The sequence below is a fragment of the Physeter macrocephalus genome, chromosome 20 (genome assembly GCF_002837175.3).
Source record: "Physeter macrocephalus isolate SW-GA chromosome 20, ASM283717v5, whole genome shotgun sequence".
Classification (NCBI taxonomy): domain Eukaryota; kingdom Metazoa; phylum Chordata; class Mammalia; order Artiodactyla; family Physeteridae; genus Physeter; species Physeter macrocephalus.
In genome coordinates, this window is record NC_041233.1 from 6,783,980 (window position 1) to 6,794,012 (window position 10,033).

The following is a 10,033-nucleotide window of genomic DNA, read 5'->3' on the forward strand; positions in this document are numbered from 1 at the left end:
TTTTTTGGAAATAAATATTTATCCAGATGCCAAAAACCATCAGTGTTACTGAGTTAGAGAGTTGCTTTCTTTCGTGTGTAGTTGGTATGCTGTGGATAGGAACTTTTTTAAAAAGCCTCAACAAAACTGTGTAGTTTAAAAACATTTTTGTAATGTTTTCTAAAACTTTTACTTTGTTCAGATATCAGATGTCAAATTTTAACATATTATTTTAATTGTCCTTTTCCAAAATACATCTATTGTTTTCTGATTATAAAAGACTGTTATTTTAAACTTCAGATACAACAAAAATGTACCAAAAGGTTGAGAATCGCTTGTCACATTCCGTTGTTCACCTTTTGAGGTACATCCTTCCAGAAGCTTCCTTGTGTCACGGTGTGCTTCAGTTACTACTTGTACTTTCCAGCCCATCTCTGTTCACTCACTCAAAGCTCATTAGCAAAACTGCACAATATCTCACATCTGTTAAACTATAGTTAGAACACTAAATGCCTCAAAAAGGATGTCTTGCCTCAAGATAGACTGGTTGGGTCCTGCTCTCTTTATAATATTGATACCAAGTTAATTTTTAGCAAGACAAATTTGAAGCTTTGTTTAGTCTTGCTTTTAAAACATCAGTCAGTAATCCTTAATAGTGATATTCTTGGATAATCAAATCACTTTTGTAGTAAAGCAGAGTTATACAATAGTTGATAAAACAAGCAATTTTAATCATAAACACGGTTCTCTTGAAAATCGTCAGTGGTGCTACGTTTAACTTTGATTTGGGGGTCTTCAGTCGCCCACTGAGAAAATTATTTTCTTATTTATTAATCCTGATACTCAGCATTTTTCTTGGAATTACAGTCTAATGATTGACTTTGACATTGACTGAATTTGAACTATTTTAGTGAACCTAAAGTATAAATTTTTCCTTTCTTGCAATCCTTAATTTGTTTAATAAAGTTTTGCTCTCCACATTTTTTGCAACATGATACAGACTCCTTTGAAGATACAAAAATGTTACATTGTTTGTTTAGTTTTAGTGATTTTCCAAAATCATTTAAGATTAGGTACAGAATATGCATTAGGACACTGTTTGGGACACTGTATTAGGACACTGTATTTTTTCTGATTTCAGTGTTATAGTTCTGGCTTTATCAAGTAGACTGTCTTTAAAGATGAAAAAGGATTTATCAACTAAAGAAAGCGGGAAAAACCTATTTGAGATTTTTATTTAAGTTCTGCTTTAAAACAGGGTGTCTTCCATTCCTATAAAAAGTAGCACTGTACCTACCTACTGCAGTTGGTTATTTCTTTGCATAATCTATAGGATTTGTTCTAACTGCTAGATATCCAGAAAGAGTCTTTGAAACCAACTTGGCAGTTAGAACAAAGAAAACTCACTAGGGGAGAAACGTTTAAAAAAAACAAAAACAAAAACATCCCCATGCTTCACTTTCTATAGCTCAGACATTAAAAGCAAGTTGAAAATACATTCTTTAGAATATTAACATTTGCCATTTCATTGATTTTTATAATTTAAAAACTAAAATCCACTTCACTTAAGACTTAATTTTAGCCACCTTTTTTGAATGATGCCACGGAAAAACATTGTGGTGTCCTAACATCAAAATGGAAATCTGACATGTCATACAATTTCATAAAGGACGCTTTACTTATAGTTATTTAAAATCAATACCCCATCTATTAGAGCTATCCTACTTCTACAGTTTGTTACAGCTGGTACTTGTCGAGCATATGCTCTGAGACCAGGTATTCTTGGACATGAAATATACCAGGGGGAGTGGGAGGAGGAGACCAGACCCCAGGCAGAGCTTCCAGACCTGGAGAAGCAGTGTACACAGCATTAGATTCTAAATGTGGATATAGTTCAGCTGTTTAAAATTTTTTCATGGTTCTTTTTTTTTTTTTTTTTTTTTTTTTTTTTTTTTTTTTTGCGGTACGCGGGCCTCTCCCGTTGCGGAGCACAGGCTCCGGAGGTGCGAACCCGCGTCCCCTGCATCGGCAGGCGGACTCTCAACCACTGCGCCACCAGGGAAGCCCCACATGGTTCTTTTTTAAAAAAAAATATTTATTTATTTATTTGGTTGTGCTGGGTCTTAGTTGTGGCAGGTGGGCTCCTTAGTTGCGGCTCGTGGGTTCCTTAGTTGTGGCATGTGAATTCCTAGTTGCAGCATGCATGCAGGATCCAGCTCCCTAACCAGGGATCGAACCCGGGCCCCCTGCATTGGGAGCGAGGAGTCTCGTTCACCCTCATGGTTCTTTATGTTATAGAAAATGTTTCCCAGAACCTTTGTCAAACAGTAAAATTTTAACTACTTTAACTACAGGCACACATGTATGGCAAATGATAGTAAAGCAAAATTTGTTCCAGTTTGTAGTCAAGAATCCATGCCAAGAGGAAACTGAGGTAATAAGAAAAACAGTAAATATTAGGATGCTAAATTGGAATTAGAAGTTATGAAAAAAATGACATTTTCTTCTATTTATGCTGTGTTTTTGGTTTTACCAAACTGTAATTTTTTTTAAGGTTTAAAAACCACATTAAATTATTGATATGCTATGGTATTATTAGTGTGATACTAATTTATGGTGTTGGTAATAAGGGAAACTGGTGTAGGGTGTACAGGAATGCTCTATACTATCTTCTCAAATTTTCTGTAAATCTAAAACTATTTTGAAGTATACATATATTTTAAAAACCACACTAAATGGAATTTAGAATCTGGAAAAACAAAAAAATTCAGCCAAAATCGCACCACTCTAATACTCTATTTTTGTCATTTTGATGTATATTCCCTTATACATTTTTTTCATAAGGATAATTATAGAAACTGTTTGCAGACAATTTTATATCTTACTTTTGTTATATAATATTATCTCACAAACATTTCATCCAGTTTGCTACATGGCCTTACCATCCGTCTGAATGGCTGCATGATACTATCACCTCTGATATTTATTGATAACAGAAATAGTTTCGAGGACGTGTGTCTGAGGGCAGGGTGAGAGCACTCCTGGTAGAAGGAATGCTGTAAGCAAAGGCTCTGAGAAGAGTCAGGGACAAATACTTTGCCTGGAGCTGAAGTATTGGGAGATTGTAGGCAGTGAGGCTGGAAGATCTGTTGGATCTGGGGTCCCAGAGCCTTGAATGCAAGAGAGAGGCAGATGGAAGGTATTGGTGGTTTTAAGGGATGGTGCCATGACTGTATCTGGGACCCTGGGAGACTGGAGAGAAGATGAGACCAGGTCTTCGGCCTGTGATTGGGAGACGATGCTCCTAACAATAGAGAATTCAGGAGGATGATAAGATTTGTGTGTTTTTAGGATTGAGAGTTGTTTGTTTGTTTGTGGGCTGTGGAAAAAGGAGATAATGGTCTATAGAGTTTGGGGTATGTGAGATGTGTGATAGGAAGGGCTGCATTGGGGGTTGGTTTAGGATTCCTGCATCAGGAGGTTACACTTGAAGCCCAAGGGGAGGATGGGACTGTTGATGAGAGAGTCCTTGTGGAAAAGCAGAGAGGAGAGCCCAGGATGGAGCCTTGAAGAACAATCTGGAGGCCAGAGGAAGAAAAGGAGCTCAGAGGCAGACAGAGGAGTGGCCAGAGAAGAACACTGTCAGTGGCTGAGGCATCTGTACTTTCCTTTGCAAGCACTTTCCCAGTTTACAGTTACATGTTTGCTGATGGCTTCATTGTCTCTCCCCACGAGGGCAGGGACTGCTGTGTTTTTTGGCTTGTAAGTGGACCCTCCATCCCTAGCATGTAGTAAAGTCTCAATAAATACATGTTGAATAAAGAGAGAAAAAGGCCATTGGGCATTGCTTCACGTGCCAAGGAAAGGGCTGTCAACGTCATCCTGTGGTCAAGGGCGAGGTCTACAAAGACACCTTTGGATTTGTCCTTTCAGATGTTACTGGGACCTTTCAGGAAGGAACTCGATCATAGGGACAAAAACATAATTGCAAAAGGCTGAAGGAGGGCTTCCCTGGTGGTGCGGTGGTTGAGAGTCCGCCTGCCGATGCAGGGAACACGGGTTCGTGCCCCGGTCCGGGAAGATCCCACATGCTGCGGAGTGGCTGGGCCCGTGAGCCATGGCCGCTGAGCCTGTGCTCCGCAGCGGGAGAGGCCACAGCAGTGAGAGGCCTGCGTACCGCAAAAAAAAAAAAAAAGGCTGAAGGAGTGAGTGGGTGATAAGAAAGTTTATGTAGTTCTGTCAAATTTATTAAGGTAGCAAGGAAAAAATAGTAAACTTTTATTTGAAGGTGTTGGAAGATACAGGAAAAGCTTCTTTTTTTAAGGTTGGGAAACAACAGATTTTAAAGGATAAGTTATCACCAGGAGTGGAGAGATTAAAAATTAAGAGGGAGAAGAAAGAGAAGTGGAATAATTATGGAATTTGTTTTCCCCGTGGAAGGTAGAGAGGATTAATTTTCTTAGCAACTGTTTATTGATAACATCCTTAGCAATATCTTGTGGAGAAGACACAGCACATTGATTTCCCTCAAGGAATTTGTAATCTGGAAGGTGAGATATATGTGCCCCCTATGTTAGATAAAGTTATCAAAGGTACAGAGAGATGAGTTAGCATTTTAAAAGTAAGAACCTCAACTCTTTTTCAGAGGCAAGACTAGAAGAAGGGTTGGATGGGGAAAGATAGAAACTTCTTTTTTAGATGTAAAGGCAAGAAGTTGGGTTAGTTGATGTCAAATTTGAATTGTGCCTTGAAAACATTTGGATGGGGCAGGAAGGGAAGAAATCCATCAGAGTGGAATAGACTATACACACTACTATATTTAAAATAGATAATCAACAAGGACCTACTGTATAGTGCAGGGAACTCTGCTCAGTATTCTGTAATAACCTAAATGGGAAAAGAATTTGAAAAAGAATAGATACATATATATGTATAACTGAATCACTTTGCTGTACACCTGAAACTAACACAACACTGTTAATCAACTATACTCCAATATAAAATAAATAAATAAAAAGAAATTCAGCCAAGATATTAGGGGACTAAAGAGTTTGTTCTGTTCATACAGCAGGGAGGCCGTAGGCCTTCGTGGACTAGGTGGTGGTATGACAGTGTTTGATAAATTGGAAATAGATTGCAAGCGGATAGATGATGACCCATCCATCCATCCATCCATCCATCCATCCATCCATCCATCCAGTATTTGAGTCCAAGAATGTCTCACACTACTCTCCTAGGTGCTGGGGGGACAGTGATACACACGTAGAACTTTCAGTGAAATTGGGCGTTTTTAAATCTCCGGCAAGGAAAGCTGAGTCGGAATGTTTAAGCTAAGAGACTCTCCCTTAGGTTCTCAGAGAGTCTCAGCACAGAAACAGAGGGAAAAGACAGAGAGAAGACATTTACTGAGCTCATTCAACAGGTAAGCAAGCTTCTTTGATCAGAGAAAGGCTTGTTTCTCCTACCCCAGCATACCTGTCCCCCAACAGCCAACGTTTTCTCTAACTGTCACCGAGGGAGGTGCTGCTCTAGAGGAATCTTGAGGGCCACGTTGGAAGTACGGGCTTCATCTTCCAGGCCCTGGGAAATGATGGGATAAAAAGAGAGTCTTAGAAAGGTTATCTTGTAGTGGCTCGTCAAGGGGATGGGTAGGAAGAAAGACTGAGGCCAGGAGACCCCAAGTGGCTGTTACAGGAAGCTCATCCCAGGGGCCCCAGTGCAGCTGTGGAAGGAAGAATGAAGAGCGGGGATTGTAATTCCAAGGGGTTCGTGTTCACTCGCTGTGACAGCTGTAACGAAGCACCACGCAGAGGGTGCCGTAAGCAACAGAAATGCATTGTTTCACAGCATGGAGCCTGTGAGTCTGAACTCAAGGTGTGGGCGGGGTTGGTTCCTCCCGAGGGCCGTGAGGGGAAGGTCTGTGCCATGTTACTCTCCTGGGTGTGTAGACGGCCGTCTGCTCCCTCTGTCCCTTCACATCATCTTCCCTCTGTGTGTGCCTGTCTCTGTGCAGATTTCCCCTTTTTCTAAAGACACCAGTCATATCGGTTTAGCGCCCACCCTTGTGGCCTCATTTAACTTGATCACCTTTGTAAAGAGCCTCTCTCCAAATACAGTCTCACTCTGAGGTACTGGGGGTTTGGACTCCAATGTGCGTCTTTGGAGGGACACCATTCAACCCCTAAAACTGCTTGGAAAAAAAAGAAGAACAAGAACCAAGTAATAACAAATTTTGAGGGAGAGATGTCAGGGATTCAGTGTCTGACAGGACTTGGGACTGAAGAGAAGGGAGGGTTGGAGATCTGCTTCAGAGAGTTCCAGCTGGTGACCAGGTGCATAGTGGGGCCACTGTCAAAAAATAAGAAAATAGCTTATCTGGGCAGTGGGGAAAATGTGAGTTCATCTTTTTTTAAGCTGTTAAATGAAAGGAACTCCATACAGTAGTTAAATCTCTCATCCAAGTTCAAAGCCTTTCTCTTCACGTCCAACTCAGGCCTGATCTGAAATGTTCAGGCCCGAAAGAGGGGCAGGTGACCTTGGTTCTCCTCTCCTTCCCCAGCAAGTGGGAATTCAACACTGCAGTTACCTGATACAGGCAAAGCATTCCCAGCTGAATGTTCACAGCTGCCCCCAACAGCTAACCCCAGCTCCTTCTCTCCCAGGCCTACATCCTGCACCTCTTACCTTGGACAGGGTCCTTTCAAGATGGCGATGGCTCTGGTCCACTCGGCAGTGGCAAACTCACCCCACTGTCCGACCATCAGGAAAGCTCCAGCTGGCATCTCTCTCCTCATACACACAGGGTAGGGTCTCCAGTGGCAGAGGGTTTGGGACTATGAGGGTCTACACATCAACAAGCATCAGGCTAAGGAGTGACAGGCCCTCTCCCCTTCCGGCATGCACCCCCAACAAATGGTGATCTTGAGGCCCCCTTCACTTGGCTTGGGGTGGGGGGTGAAGCCGAGAGCCGCCCCTTCCTCCTTATGGGCAGAAGAAAGAAAGCAGCCCCCGCTCTCACTTCTTCCGCTGTGTCCTTCACAGAAATCTCTTCCTCTTCTATAAGCTGAGGGTGGGGCTCATACCACTATTCTTGGCCCTTCTCAGCTGGTCCTTTGGGGTTTACCTGGCACCTCTCTGTGGGGTGTATGCATACCATTGTCCTCAGCTTGGGGCCCCAATTAAAACTCTTAAGACAGTGGGAAAACATCCCATCCCCTATCCTGTTATATTCTATGCCATAGAGTTACTTGAGTTTCCCAGTTATGGGACTTTGATATTGTTTCAACTGTTTTACTGTTCTCAGTATTGCTATGGTGGATGTCCAAGTGTCAGTCCCCACCACATAAGGCTATATATTTCCTTAGACTACATTTACATCTCTATTTACAGGCTAGACCTAATAGGCCACACTGACAGTTTGTTCTTCCACTAAGCAAGCTGTAAGGACTCAAAGTCAATTCCTAGTCATAAATAGGACCAAATTTTAAAAAACTTGTTGTCTTATCTATCGAAAGCCTATCAACACCTAATTGATGTCTTCGAAATTAAACAAGCCTTTTAAAGTTCCACATTATATTACCCAGAGTAAATGGCGAGCAGGGGACATACATCCAGCTTTAAACCACAGAAACTCCAAGCATGCTGGTCCGTTGATAGTATTATACAAAGTATAATATGATAGCCAAGACAGAAAAGTGTCTTTAACAACTGATGCTAAAGTAGCAGCCCAAGAGATGAATTTTGTATCTTATTTATTCACCAAAGAAACAGAAGTCTGTTATTTCCAAGGACACATATTTTGTATCTCAGGCGGGACTCTCCCCTGTAGCCTTGGCCCTTCACATACCCTCTGGGCTCTCACCTTCCTCCCAGCTGTCCTGCATACCCTCTGTTCTGACAGAGGCTGGAGCCCTGTCCATATTATACCTTATCTCCTGAGCTTAGTGCCTCCTGGTACTAAATCAGCAGGGAGGCTTGACATTGCTAATCCTGACCATTTAGAAAGTGGGTTTGGGCCCAGATGCTCAAATTGACAACTTGGCATCTTTAGAGCTCAAGGGGACCATAGAAATCATGTTGTTTCACAGAGGGGACCTGAGCCAGTGGTTGGGTGGCTGAGTTGGGACCTGGGGCCTTGTCCACCATCCCTCCACCCCCATGCACCCCCTCATGCCTAGCATTTCTGAATCGGTAGCACTTGGTGCTACCAGTTGCTGCTGGGCCTCTTGCCTGGCCTACATCTAGGGAGACAGGCTTTTCCTCAGTTCTCAGTGCTATCAGTCCGGCAGACTAGCACTAGGGTAGACACTACTGGAACAAAATTGGTAAATGGAGGGGTTGCTCTTGTCTTTAAAGTGGACTGAGAGGTGAGTGGCAAAATCCCGTCCAGCAGCCTCATTGCCTTGGCAGAGACCGTCTGCAAACCCGAAGCAGTTACATATGTTTTCATAACAGGGAATGGACCCCACCAGCACTTGCCGTAGATGGTTATCTTCTGTGAGTCAGCCCAGCAGGCCCCTACCTGCCCTTCTGGATATGCAGCAATGCTTTCAAGCTCCAACAGATCTGTTTGATAGATTGGCGAGTCCTTTCGTTTGTTCTCTAAGGGAAAATCAGATTGTTCTGCTTTTAGGAAATACTTGGTAATTCCTTACTTCGCCCCTGATGTGAAATTTAGAGATGGGGAACCAGATAGAACTAGAGAACTTTGCCCAGAACCTGCACTTGGTATTTTTAAGGTTTTTTTTTTTTTTATTGACATATTTTCTCCTAGTTATTAATCAGATTTTCCTCCTTCTTTGTATGTTTATTAATTTTTTATTGGATGGCAAACATTGTGAATTTTACACTATTGATCTGGATTTTATTAAGTTCCTTTATTTTATTTTATTTATTTTTTGGCCGTGCCACGCGGCTTGCAGGGTCTTAGCTCCCCGACCAGGGATTGAACTAGGGCCCCCTGCCATGGAAGTGCCTTAGGACGGCCAGGGAATTTCCTTACACTTGGTATTTTTAACTCTGGTGAGAGGGACTCCCTTTAGCTTGGCAGTCACCATCTCCCAGTCCAGACAGGCTGCGCTTTCTTTAAACAGGCTGTCAGAAGGTTGGTTCTTGAGACAGAGCCGTCTGGGCATTTAGAGGATGGAGGAGGAATTTCAAGGGGTTGGTTTCGCTAGAATGGGAATCACCTGTTCGATTCTATGAATTTCAGTCTCGAATCTCTCTTGCCTTGTGCTCCTCAGTCTCCCTGCTCCCCTTGTGCTTCATTTATCTGCCTTCCCATCAGTCTGCAGAGTTGACTATCTCTACTCCAACACGGTGATAGAAGGTGCTACGGTAGAACCAATGAATAGATGCACTAACCATTACAAAGTGAAAACTACGTGAATAATACCAGGTGAACTTGACTAGGGTCTTTAAGAGCTGTGGATCTTTTCTTTCTGCCTTTTAATACCTTAGACAGTTTTGCCTAAAACAGATAATGATCTGATTCTATCTCCCATTTGGTGTTTAACTGCCTCAAGTTGCGTCACCTTACTTTTTCTAGCCTACATTTATTTATTCTGGGTTGTGTCTTCCAGTGACCTGCCTGCCTTCTCACTGTGTCTGCCATACGTGGAACCATCACATCTTATCCCTGGGGACAGTCCCTCCCACATCGGTGACCTAACCTGGTCTGTTTTCTTTCTTCCTCCCCCCTCGCTTCCTCTGCCCATAAGTTTAGCTGCTAACAGCCTCCACTCATCAGGCATTTTGGTGATGCTCTTGCTGATTTTGGGTGGAACCTGCCTTGCCCAGCCCTAGGTTAGGTGGACTAGGACCACCTCCTTTCTCTGGTTTTGATTCCTGGAGAAAATGATGACATGCAAACTGCTCTTCCCACTACAAATTCATGCCACCCGACCACAGACATCATTTCAGGACCTTGAGTCCCTTTTTTCTATAATGAACTTCCCAGAAATGAAATTTTATTTATTTTTTCTTTTTAACATCTTTATTGGAGTATAACTGCTAGTTTCTGCTGTATAACAAAGTAAATCAACTATATGTATAC

General features: G+C 42.4%; 1 protein-coding gene across 5 annotated transcripts in view; it reads left to right on the plus strand.

The window, feature by feature from the left end:
• Window positions 1-10,033, plus strand: part of EDARADD (EDAR associated via death domain) — a 57,876-nt gene that overhangs the window by 19,358 nt on the left and 28,485 nt on the right. The gene's annotated exons all lie outside the window — the stretch shown is intronic.